This window comes from Aedes albopictus, chromosome 2 (genome assembly GCF_035046485.1).
Source record: "Aedes albopictus strain Foshan chromosome 2, AalbF5, whole genome shotgun sequence".
Taxonomy (NCBI): Eukaryota; Metazoa; Arthropoda; class Insecta; order Diptera; family Culicidae; genus Aedes; species Aedes albopictus.
Window position 1 is genome coordinate 427566091 of NC_085137.1, and position 12361 is coordinate 427578451.

Sequence of the window (12361 nt, forward strand, 5' to 3'; positions counted from 1 at the left end):
AATATGTTTTACGTAGATTGGGAATTATGGAAATTCGGTATTGCGATAGATTAAATAACCATATACAGGGGATGGCCAAAATGTTTGGGATAGGCAACTTTTTTTTGTCTCACTTAAAAGTTCAACATGCTATAACTTTTCATAGAGTGCATCAAAAAATCTCAAATTTTGACTGTTTGTCAACCTATTATATGTGCATCATTGGTACAAATTTGGGCTCGATTGATTAATTTTTCGCGAAGTTAGAACCGTTCGGGTAAAACACCTTTTTTTAGACAACTCATTTTTGAGCTGTCATATCTCGGAACCCAGTGAACCGAATTGAATGAAATTTTGAACGTACACTAACAATGTGTAAATGCTTCACAACCCATTAAAATAAAGGTATTTTTTAAACGTTGAAAAAAGTTATCATGCATTGATACTTTTTGGATTTTTCTCGAAAAAGTGTATTTTTTTTACATCAATGTCAATAAATTTTAGTGTTGATATCCAAAGATTTTCCACTTCTGTTCTCAAATTATCTCTAATCGAATATATTAGAGCCTATTTAGATTGAAGGAAGAACACATTTAATAATTATTGTGTGGTATTGTAAATATTACTTATTTTTCTCTATATGGGTAAAAAATTCAACCCGGTATAGCTTAATTCGCCGTGAGAAAATATTACATTTTATAACGTCGTATTAAGTATCAATATATTGTTGATAAACGTTAAAAAATTCATTCAATTCGGCTCACTGGTTTCCGAGATATGACAGCTCACAAAATAGTTGTCTGAAAAATAGTGTTTTATCCGAACGGTTCTTACTTCGCGAAAAATTAATCAATCGAGCCCAAATTTGTACCAATGATGCACATATAATAGGTTGACAAACAGTCAAAATTTGAGATTTTTTGATGCACTCTATGAAAAGTTACAGCATGTTGAATTTTTTTGTGGGATAAAAAAAGTTGAATATCCCAAACATTTTGGCCATCCCCTGTATCAGTTGTCTTCTATAAATATTTTGTTGCTGAACTTTTTGCATTTATTAACTGATCAACTGTGTAACCAAACAGACCGAATGATAATTAACTGAAACGTGAGTTTGTTCTTGTCGTTCATATCGTAAGGGTATATGCTCGAGCAAAATGATGGTTTTCCCTGAATATTTCGCAAAAAAAAAAAACATTCTTGCTATACAAGTGTGGAACAAATCATTTTTAGGCAATAAATCAAGCAATCAGCCAAACAATACATAAATTAATAATTAAATAAGTCAATAAATAAATAAATCAATAAATAAATTGAATAAAAATAAATCAATAAATAAAAATAAATAAATAAATAAATCAACAAATAAATAAAAATAAATAAACAAATTAATAAATAAAGAAAAGAACTTTTTTAATAAATAACCTTTTTAACTAGTTTTGTGCTTATTGGATTTCGCTCGGGATTTCGTCTGTTATGATACAGAACTTTTGGAGATGGCTTATCAGAGAATTAAAAACGAGTTGTTTAAATCTTTTCCGACGTTTCGATCTTTCGGTTGGGATCTTTTTCAAGGGTTGTAAGTTCCCAACCGGATTGAAAGGTCGGAAAAGATTTCAACAACTCGTTTTTAATTCCCATCAAGCCTGCTAAGCCATCTTCCAAAGCTCTTAAACTAGCTAATTTAATTAAGGCCCAATCATTCATTTCATTTATTCAGTATACATCAAATTCAAGATGAAACTGAATCAACAATATTTCTCCATAATACACGATTCGTGGCTGCCGCTCTCCATCCTCGGTTGCGCCCGATGCTCGCCAAGTCACGCTGCACCTGGTCCACCCATCGTGCTCTCTGCGCTCCACGCCTTCTTGTGCCAACCGGATCAGTTACAAACACCAGCTTCGCAGGGTTGTTGTCCGGCATTCTTGCAACATGCCCTGCCCACCGTATCCTTCCGGCTTTGGCCATCTTCTGGATGCTGGGTTCGCCGTAAAGTGCAGCGAGCTCGTGGTTCATCCTTCTCCGCCACACACCGTTCTCCTGTACGCCGCCGAAGATCGTCCTTAGCACGCGTCGCTCGAAAACTCCGAGTGCTTGCAGGTCCTCCTCGAGCATGGTCCATGTCTCGTGCCCGTAGAGGATTACCGGTCTTATTTGTTGGAGGCTAGTCCACCATAGCCACGCGGGCCAAAGCGAGGCTAGCTCCGTCGATGCCTGTTTCTTAATTACAATGAAAAAAGAACGCTAGACATCTTCCATCAAACTAGACGGCTGCCGACTGATACCTCAGCGTTTTGTACATGGCGCATTTGGTGCGTGGGTGAATCTTTTTCGACCGCAGTTTCTTCTGGAGCCCGTAGTAGGCCCGACTTCCGCTGATAATGCGCCTCCGAATTTCACGGCTCACGTTGTTGTCAGCCGTCAGTAAGGATCCGAGGTAGACGAATTTCTCCACCACCTCGAAAGTATCCCTGTCTATCGTAACATTATTACCCAGACGGATCCGGTCGTTTTCGGTTCCGCCTACCAGCATGTACTTTGTTTTTGGGGCATTCACCACCCCCGAATAAAAAATACAGTAGAAAAACCGAATGTTGTATTGTAACAGTACTATTTAAAACCATATTGTTACAATAAACACCACTGTAAAAAAAAAAAAAATACAAAAACAATAAGATGTAATGTTAGACACCATACAGTGAATTGTAAATGAGATTTTTACAATATACTATACGGGTTGTTAAGTATCGTAACAATATAAAAAAATATTTTTCTCCATATATATTTTTTTACAAAACCATACATTTTATTGTAAATGAATTGTTCGAAATACTGATACGTGGGCTTTAATATACCGTACATTGTATGGTACACGTATGGTTTCAAACAATAAAATGTATCGTAAATATATTGTTTTTAACTGTAATTTCACTACTGGTTATAAATTTAATCATGGTTTTGGAATGGTTCTCTTTTGTTATGTTGTATTGTTTTACATTAGATAAACCATATAATGTTATATTATCTCGTCATGTTCCTTCGATAATGGCAGTTCTAGCCAAACTAACCTAAACTCGTCTAAGTCTGAGTAGCCTCTGATTGCATTAACAGTTGAAGCTTAAGCTCCCATGTCCCACCAGCCAGATAACCGGGTTTTACAAACTAAGCATTATTTGTGGCAACATTTTGAGCGGCATGATGGAACTATGCCTAGCGCGCTAAGTGTTATTAGACCACTAATATAGTTGCATGAAGTGGGTGACGAGGTACATAAGTATCATTACAGCGTGCTTAACCATTATTGCAATATTGAGGCTCCAATTTGACTGAACTATGAAATGTGTACATAACAACTCATGAGAAAACTGTCAAGTTCGATTCAATTATAAGTTAGGTTAAAAAGCGAAGACGAACTTATTTCAGAAGTCGTTTCAGTGTCCAGTCCAGTCCTTATGTTAAAAATGTCAAAGATAAATCGCATTTAATTCGGTTGTTGTACAAGGCAATTTCACATGAGAGAAGAAGAGAAAGAATAGTGTTGAACTCATCCACTGATTTACGGTAATCTGGCCTGCGTCTTTCCGGGTTGACCTACATTCGTATTCCTCTCATCGCACTCTACATACCTAGCCCACCATATCTCTTGGATATGCAGTCCTTAGGACACCTGGTTTACCACTTTATTTAAACATTTTATTGACTTTAAATAGATGTTTCAACTTATTCACTTTTTTCTCTTTCATTTCCTTTGCAACAAAAATGTCACGGACATCAACAAAACAAAGCACGGAAAAAATCATAAAATGAATAAAAAATTAAAAATGCACGGAAAAAGATTGTTTCGGAATAGTGAATGGTTCAAACGTAAGAAAAACAGTATAATATATTGTTACATAAAGATCGGATGTAAATGTATAATAGCTACCAATGTGCAAAGCTTTTAGCAAACCATTCCATTACAATACACTATATTGTAGCTGGTACACTGTATGGTACAGGAATGGTTTTCACCAAATACCCTATGGTTAGTTTTTATCCGGGCAGTCCGACCTTTGCTGCTTCGCGTTTCAGGCGGGTGTACAGCTCTGCCACCGTTCGAAATGTTCTGGCAATAATGTCCATGTCGTCCGCAAAGCACACAAATTGTCCGGATTTTGTGAAAATCGTTCCCCGGCTGTTGAGCCCGGCTCGTCGCATCACACCTTCCAGAGCGATGTTGAAGAGTAGGCATGAGAGTCCATCACCTTGTCGCAGTCCCCGGCGAGATTCAAATGAACTGGATAGTTCACCCGAAACCCTTACGCAGTTTTGCACACCGTCCATCGTTGCTTTAATCAGTCTAGTCAGCTTCCCAGGAAAGCCGTTTCCGTTCATGATTCTCCATAGCTCTGCGCGGTCGATACTGTCGTATGCCGCTTTGAAGTCGATGAACAGGTGATGCGTTGGGACCTGGTATTCACGGCATTTCTGGAGGATTTGCCGTACGGTAAAGATCTGGTCCGTTGTCGACCGACCGTCGATGAAGCCGGCTTGATAACTTCCCACGAACTCATTTGTTTTAGGTGACAGACGACGGAAGATGATCTGGGATAGCACTTTGTAGGCAGCATTCAAAATAGTGATCGCCCTAAAGTTCTCACATTCCAAATGGTCGCCTTTCTTGTGAATCGGGCAGATTACCCCTTCCTTCCACTCCTCCGGTAGCTGTTCGGTTTCCCAGATCCTGACTATCAGCCGATGCAGACAGGTGGCCAACGTTTCTGGGCCCATCTTGATGAGTTCAGCTACGATACCATCCTTACCAGCTGCTATGTTGGTTTTGAGCTGGTGAATGGTATCCTTAACTTCCCTCAGCGTGGGAGTTGGTTCATTTCCGTCCTCCGCTGCACTGGCGTCGTCGTTTCTTCCGTTGCCGTGGGCTCCCGTGTCTACGTTCTCCACGCCGTTCAGGTGCTGATCGAAGTGCTGCTTCCACCTTTCGATCACCTCACGTCCGTCCGTCAAGAGGCCTCCGTCTTTATCCCTGCATATTTCGGCTCGCGGCACGAAGCCGTTGCGGGATGCGTTGAGCTTCTGATAGAACTTCCGTGTTTCTTGGGAACGGCACAGCAGTTCCATTTCTTCACACTCCGCTTCTTCCAGGCGGCGCTTTTTCTCCCGAAAGAGGCGGGTCTGCTGTTTCCGCTTCTGTTTATAACGTTCCACGTTCTGTCGAGTCCCTTGCTGCAGCATTACCGCCCTCGCTGCATTCTTCTCCTCCAAAACCGTTCTGCACTCTTCGTCGAACCATTCGTTCCGTCGATTCCGTTCCACGTACCCGATGGTGCTCTCGGTTGCGTTGTTGATGGCTAATTTCACTGTACTCCAGCAGTCCTCTAGAGGGGCCTCATCGAGCTCGCCCTCGTCTGGCAACGCGGCCTCGAGATTCTGCGCGTATTCTGAGGCGACATCCGGTTGCTTCAGTCGCTCTAGGTTGTACCGTGGCGGTCGCCGGTACCGTACATTGTTGATGACGGAGAGTTTTGGGCGCAGTTTGACCATCACCAGATAGTGGTCGGAGTCGATGTTGGCGCCACGATAGGTCCTGACGTCGATAATGTCGGAGAAGTGCCGTCCGTCAATCAGAACGTGGTCGATTTGAGATTCCGTCTGCTGTGGTGATCTCCAGGTGTAACGATAAGGGAGGCTGTGTTGGAAAAAGGTGCTACGTATGGCCATATTTTTGGAGGCGGCGAAATCAATGAGTCGTAGGCCGTTTTCGTTCGTGTGCCTGTGGGCACTGAACTTACCAATCGTCGGTCTGAATTCCTCCTCCTGGCCTACCTGAGCGTTCAAATCACCTATGATGATCTTGACGTCGTGGCTTGGGCAGCGATCGTACTCGCGTTCGACCTGCGCGTAAAATGCGTCCGGAGTGTGGGCTGTGCACGTTTATTATGCTGAAGTTGAAGAATCGGCCCTTGATCCTCAACCTGCACATTCTTTCGTCGATCGGCCACCAACCGATAACGCGCCTCTGTATATCACCCATCACGATGAAAGCTGTTCCCAGCTCGCGTGTGTTGCCGCAGCTCTGGTAGATGGTATGATTACCTCTAAACGTTCGCACCATGGATCCTGTCCAACACACCTCCTGCAGCGCTACGATGCCGAACCCGCCGTCCTTCAGTAGATCGACGAGTATGCGGGTGCTCCCAATGAAGTTGAGAGATCGGCAGTTCCACGTACCGAGTTCCCAATCGCAAGTCCTTTTTGTTCGCTGGGGTCGTTGCCGTTGGTCTCGGTTCGTATTATTCTGTTGCTGATTTTCCGTTACAATGGTTTTTTTTTACGGCTGGCTCGTAGGGCCTGACACCAACCCCCTACTTTCCGGAGGACCATAGTGCACAGTTGAGCTTAGAGTCCTTCCCTGGAACTCGGACATAGATCAGCCGCCCCTAACATGGGGATCAGACGCTGTTGTAAGCCGCTCCTCCTGGAGAACAGACGCTCAGGTTTGCCGAAGCAAACCCCCCCCTTCCCTGTCAGCCTACGACCAAAGTTCCCACCGGGGTTGGTTACCCGATCTTCCCTAAGGTTGCTCATAGTTTCCGGCCGGTACCGCGTGGAGGTAGGGATAGGAGTTGCTGGGCAGAGGCTAGTGGATCACAATGGGATCTGAATTGCGCAGCATACCCAGCCTTTACCGTGCCCAATCATGTATAACGCAAATAGATGAATAAAAAAATAGATGAAAAAATAAATAAATAGATAAACAAATAAATAAATATGTGAATCAATAAATACATAAATCACTCAATCAATGAATAACTAAACCACACAGCTTGTCATATGTAAATATTTGCGTTTGACGTTTCACAAGCTTTTGCAGCTAGATGAAGTTAGGTAAGGTTTCTTGTAGCACAATTGTAAAGCCTTATCTGGCATAAAACGGGCATTTTGCTTGCTATTTATAGCAGTGTACCTAGTGTGGTAGCGCGCAAGTAACATTTTAGTCAAATAGACTAGAGAGGTTCTTGTAACCATCATAAACCAAAGTAAAAGGTATTAGCACATTTAATTTCGATGTGTACATCAACATCAAGTTTTAATGTACTTTTGTCGTTTAACATTAGAATACATTACGATTTAGATGTGTTTATTAGCGTGGGACACAAAAAGATATATTACTCCACCTGTACACTTTTTGAGTTCCATTTTGGCCCCATATCAACTGTGCAAAATTTCAGCTCGATCGGAGAAACTATATTTTAGCGCCAGCCATTTTACGTTTTCATACGATTTAGTATGGGGAAAATCACTTTTTCAAAGAAAAATCGCCACAGGATGCCCCTTAACCAGTGGAGCCTCGTAGCCGTGCGGTTAGGGTCACCATGCTTATAATCGCACCATGCTATGAGGTGAGAGTTCGATTCCCGCTTCGGGCGTTGAAACTTTTCGTGAGAAAAGTTTCTTCCCCGTTTCCATTGGTGCATGCTCCGTTGTCCGTTGTCTAATGTTAAGTTTAAAACAGGCTGTACAGCTGAAAGCTGAAGACGCTGTCTGTGTCTTTTAAACCCCTAAAATAAATCGATGAATGAGTTCTGTTGGAAATTTCACGAGGAATCAACCTTCCGAAGGCCGCAAGCGATCTAAGGCATGCAGAAAAAGTTATTGATTGAAAACCGAATGACATGCAAACGCAGTTTAACATGTAAGGAATAACAATAAATAATAAAATCTCGTCATTTTATCGAGCGGATGAGGCAACTTTTTCCATGAACGTCGCATCGGTTTGCTTGTCTTCGGAGGTCTGAGTCCAAGTGAAGTTTTCTACAGAAATCATTCATCGACTTATTTCTAGGGATCTAGGGTTGACTCCTAGCGATTTTTCTTTGCAAGAGTAAAATTTCCCCATAGTAAATTGTACGAAAATCTAAGAATGGCGGGCGCTAAAATATATCTAGATTGAGTTTAAATAAGGGCGAAAGTAACATGAGAGAGTTCTCTTCATCGACTCTCTCTTTTGCAAATTAAAGTGACAAGATGCAAATTCAAGAGAACTTTTTTACACTTAGACGCTAGATTATTTAGTTTTTCCGATCGATCTGAAATTATGCACAGTTGATATGGGTCCAAATTGGAACTCAAAAAGTATACAGGAGCTTGAGTTTTTCCATTTTTTATATTTACCCATATAAACCGTGTACCAGGCTTGTTCATGCAAGGTAACATAATGTATACGTCAGGAAATCAAATGTTTTATGATGTCAAGAGTATTGTCCAGAACCTAGTTGTGGATTATTACTTCGAAATGATTAAAATAATTTAAAAAGTTAAATCTGCTGTAAAAATTGGGAAATTCGCATTAGCTGGCACGATCGGGTTGTCGCGTCGGTGGAATAGCGAAAAATAAGGCAGACCTGCTTCGAAACACTTCTAGAGATGGTTAATCCCAAGCTTGGTCCCAAGTAACCACAGTGCTGAAGCCTTATTGCATGGAGATAAACGGTGTATTTAGAGCAATCATTACGTTACATGCAAACTTGAAGTGGAAATGGGCAATAAAATAGAATAAAATTGAAATTATACTGGTATAATCTTATTTCAGTCGCATAACTGCCTAATTCCCTTTTAAATCAACCTTAAATCAGTAACAAATATTGAAAACGACGTATAATCAATGGTGTAGCATGCATTATACGTCGTTTTCAAAATTTGTTACTGAAATGTTCATGCAAAGTTCATTGCTCTAAATACACCGTATATCTGCATGCAATAATGCTCCAGCACCGTGCACCATGGCTACTTGGAGTGTTAAGAGGACAAAAAAAAGGATCTGTTCTAGAAGTCTAGGAGTCAAAACATGTGTGAAAGTTACCAGAACATGCAATATTACATGATTGCACTTGTCTTCCATTTGTGGTATAGAAAAGCGTCGCACACTTTTAAGGACAAACGTCTTGGAATCCCGCTTCAACAGTGCATCAAAACTTCAGACGCACAAATCTCAAGAAACAAGCTTCAAACAACAGTGTATTTGGGCTTGTTCACAAATGTCATAACGCTGGAGGGGGTGGGTGGGTGTACTTCATGGTGTTACATCTCGAACAAAAAAAAAATTCTTCCCATATAAACATTGTTACGAAGGGGTGGGTGGGTGTCAAAAAATGCCAATTTTGGCGTTATGACATTTGTGAATGAACCCTTTTATTCTGCTATTCTGCTATTCTGCTATTATCAACGCACCCCTTGGCTTTCGCCCATCTGCGTTGTCTTTTCACTAGGCAATACGTCTACCAATTGATGTTTATGGGCTTGCCGGACCAAGTCATGTAACTAAGCCAAACACCCCACGTACATCTGTTGGGTAGGCACCGTTGTCCCGCCCACTGGTCTTTTACAGCTAGTTGTAGGTGCATGTGTGCGTGTAAGTATTGGTGTATGTATGTTAGTCTTGGTGTATTGTAGGCGCCAACTCGTTCTAATCCACTCTGATTGCTAAATCTGGCAATCTATGAAATAGAATGAGTTAAGCGCCTGTACATAATAGTCAGTTAATCAAACAAGGAATATTAGTATTAAAGCGAAGATACAATGAAACAACGCCCCGAACCTCGAGAGCACAAACCCCAAGAACCAAATGACAGGCTGCGCGAACAGTCGATCGACTGGCCACCACCAGTGAATAATCAATCGAGCAAACTCTCCAGCACAAACCGCCATCAGCTCTCCCGACCTGCGCCCAACAAATCCGAGGCACAGCCCAGCCATAGCTTCACCTTAAAACGAAAATCTAGATTGCAGAGCACAATACTTCCCAAGTAACCACGCAGCTCGGGCCGCAAATCACGCACAACACGTCGCAAATAAGACAAATACTACCCCACTCGTACAACCGAAACCGATCTAGGGTAGAGAAGGGTCTCTTTCCACTTCAACCCGGACTCAACTGCACCCACAGGGTAGCGCACCCCACACACACTGCACTCATGCATCCATCAAGACCCGAGCCGCATGGTCACCTGGGTTGGTTCTATCTGCATGACCTCACCCAACCCGTAACGCAGAGTTTAAATCCCTCTCTTGCATTACAAAGTGTAGAGAATGAGATAGGCTGCAATAAGATTAATTTTTAGATTGATTTATTTGAAAACTTTAGTAGGCGATGATTTACAGGAGGAAAAGTTATTAGTTTTGTGACGGAACTTGCAGAAGACGGACGAAAAATGCACTGAATAAAAAATATAGATATGTAAAAAAACGTACTTTCTCTCACTGAAAAGCTCCTGATCTTCCATTCAACAATACCGCATTGGGTCACGACACAAAGCAGTCCCTCTTCCCAAAGTTTGTGCGTGGTATAAATTGAGATTATAAAGCTATAGAAATCGCCACCAACGCAACCGCCAACAATGAGCACTCAATGGTGTCGGCAGAATCAACGACGACCCCCTAAGTCCCGAACCCAATTATCCTACTCTACCCAAGTATAACCACAATGCTGAAACCGTACGCACTGCACGTACGAAGTACATACAGACCTACCCGCACCGCCTTAACAAACCACCTAGGCCGAACACAAGCGAAAAGCGGCGCCACCACTGTTGATTGTTGAACCACGACTATACCAGTAGTGCGCTGTACAGTAAATCTGGTTTGCTATACAGCCTCGTATACAGCGCACTACTTCCGACGTAATGTTTAATGCATAGGAAAGGCAGCGGAAGTCAATGAAGTTTTTTCGGAAATCAATTTAGTGCTAAACGCACAATATAATCGCAATTAAGCAATCGTAGATCGTGGTAGATCCATTCCCCGCTCCTACTCAGCCCCAACGATCCATAGCAATGCTTGTCAATATATGCACCCCACACACGCAACCCCCACACTGTTGTGTTGTAGTCACTTGAGTATCCCTGGGATTTTGATTACGATGGTCACGGATCACAGCCATCAAAACGTTCCACACTTTACCAGGGCTTGCGACCTGTAACCATGATGATTTCCGCTATGGGAAACCATGATGGCTAGCGGTGTTTACAAACAACAGTGTATTTTATTATTCCTTTATTGCTCACTTGTAATAAACTTAAAATAAGAAGATCGGGTGCGCTGGTTTTGTTTATGAAGAGATTTGAGCGCTCGAAATCGTGAGTAGGTGCCAAAATCGGCCTTGGTAGCGGCCATTTTGGGATTATAATAAGTCTGTCCTTAAGCTTTGCATGCGCATGCGTTGAATTTCCCATCACGTCCTTTTGCAATGTTTTGGGCCACAAATCCGAATCAGAAACATTTCACGATAAATAGCAGCCGTTCCTGAAGGGCGAACCCTGAAATCTTTCTGTTGCCATCAACGGATTTTCTCGCGCTCTCATTTCCAGGCCCAGTTCCAGGCAGTGTTGGCAGAGATTATTATAAATTTTATTTTTACTGCCAACATGTGGCGCGCACATCGTTTTTATGCGAGTTTGACGTTTGCCCCAATGTTTGCCAACTACCGGCACTTAGGGTCCCGCATAAACGATAACCATAAGATTTGCTTAACCACCCATTCGGGATACAGTTCGAACAGTATGCGGTATTGTTGAACCGTCTACATTACGGTCCGTTTATTGTGTTGGATTATTAGGGGTGCAATTACACTCTTTGCCCAGATGCCAAATATTTGACCACTTTTAACAGATAAATTTTGGCAGGTTGTTTGGCTCTGTTTGTCCCTATAGGCCTTTTTAGCTGACAGGTCCGTGTATGCCACTGTTTACAACCGCCGAACAAAGGCGCAAACGCTAAACTGTCATTTTCATAGGAGAAATGTCAAAGGCCCGAAAAATCAGCTGATTTAAGACGTCAAATGAAAAGGCCCATTCGTTTTTCGAGAGTGACAAATATTTTTGTTTGCCAGGTACACCTTGGTCAAAATGTAACTGTCAAAAGTGGTCAAATATTTGGCATTGGTCAAAGAGTGTCATACTAGCTTTAGTTGATGGTTGGCGAAACTCAGTCCTCTTAGCATGGTGGTTTCTGCTTTTAGTAGTGTTGCGTGTACGTACACGCTGCATTACACGAACACCACTTGAGTTACTGGTTGAAAATAGTAAACAAAGATCAGCTGTTCCGAGCAAAATCAAATGGGCATATTTTCAACCAGTAGATTTGCATTAGTGTTCGTGACACCGCGCTGCGACACCACTACACACTTAAATTCAGAAATTGATCTCGGTAAACGGTTTACCGAGAATCCAACAGCTGATATCTCGGTAAAATATTTACTGATTCTCGGTAAAATTTTTACCGAGATTTCGGTAAACCATTACCGAGTCTCGGTGAACTTTGCCGAGATCTCGGTAAAAAGTTGGATTACCGAGATCTCGGCAAAGTTTTAACGACATCTCGGTA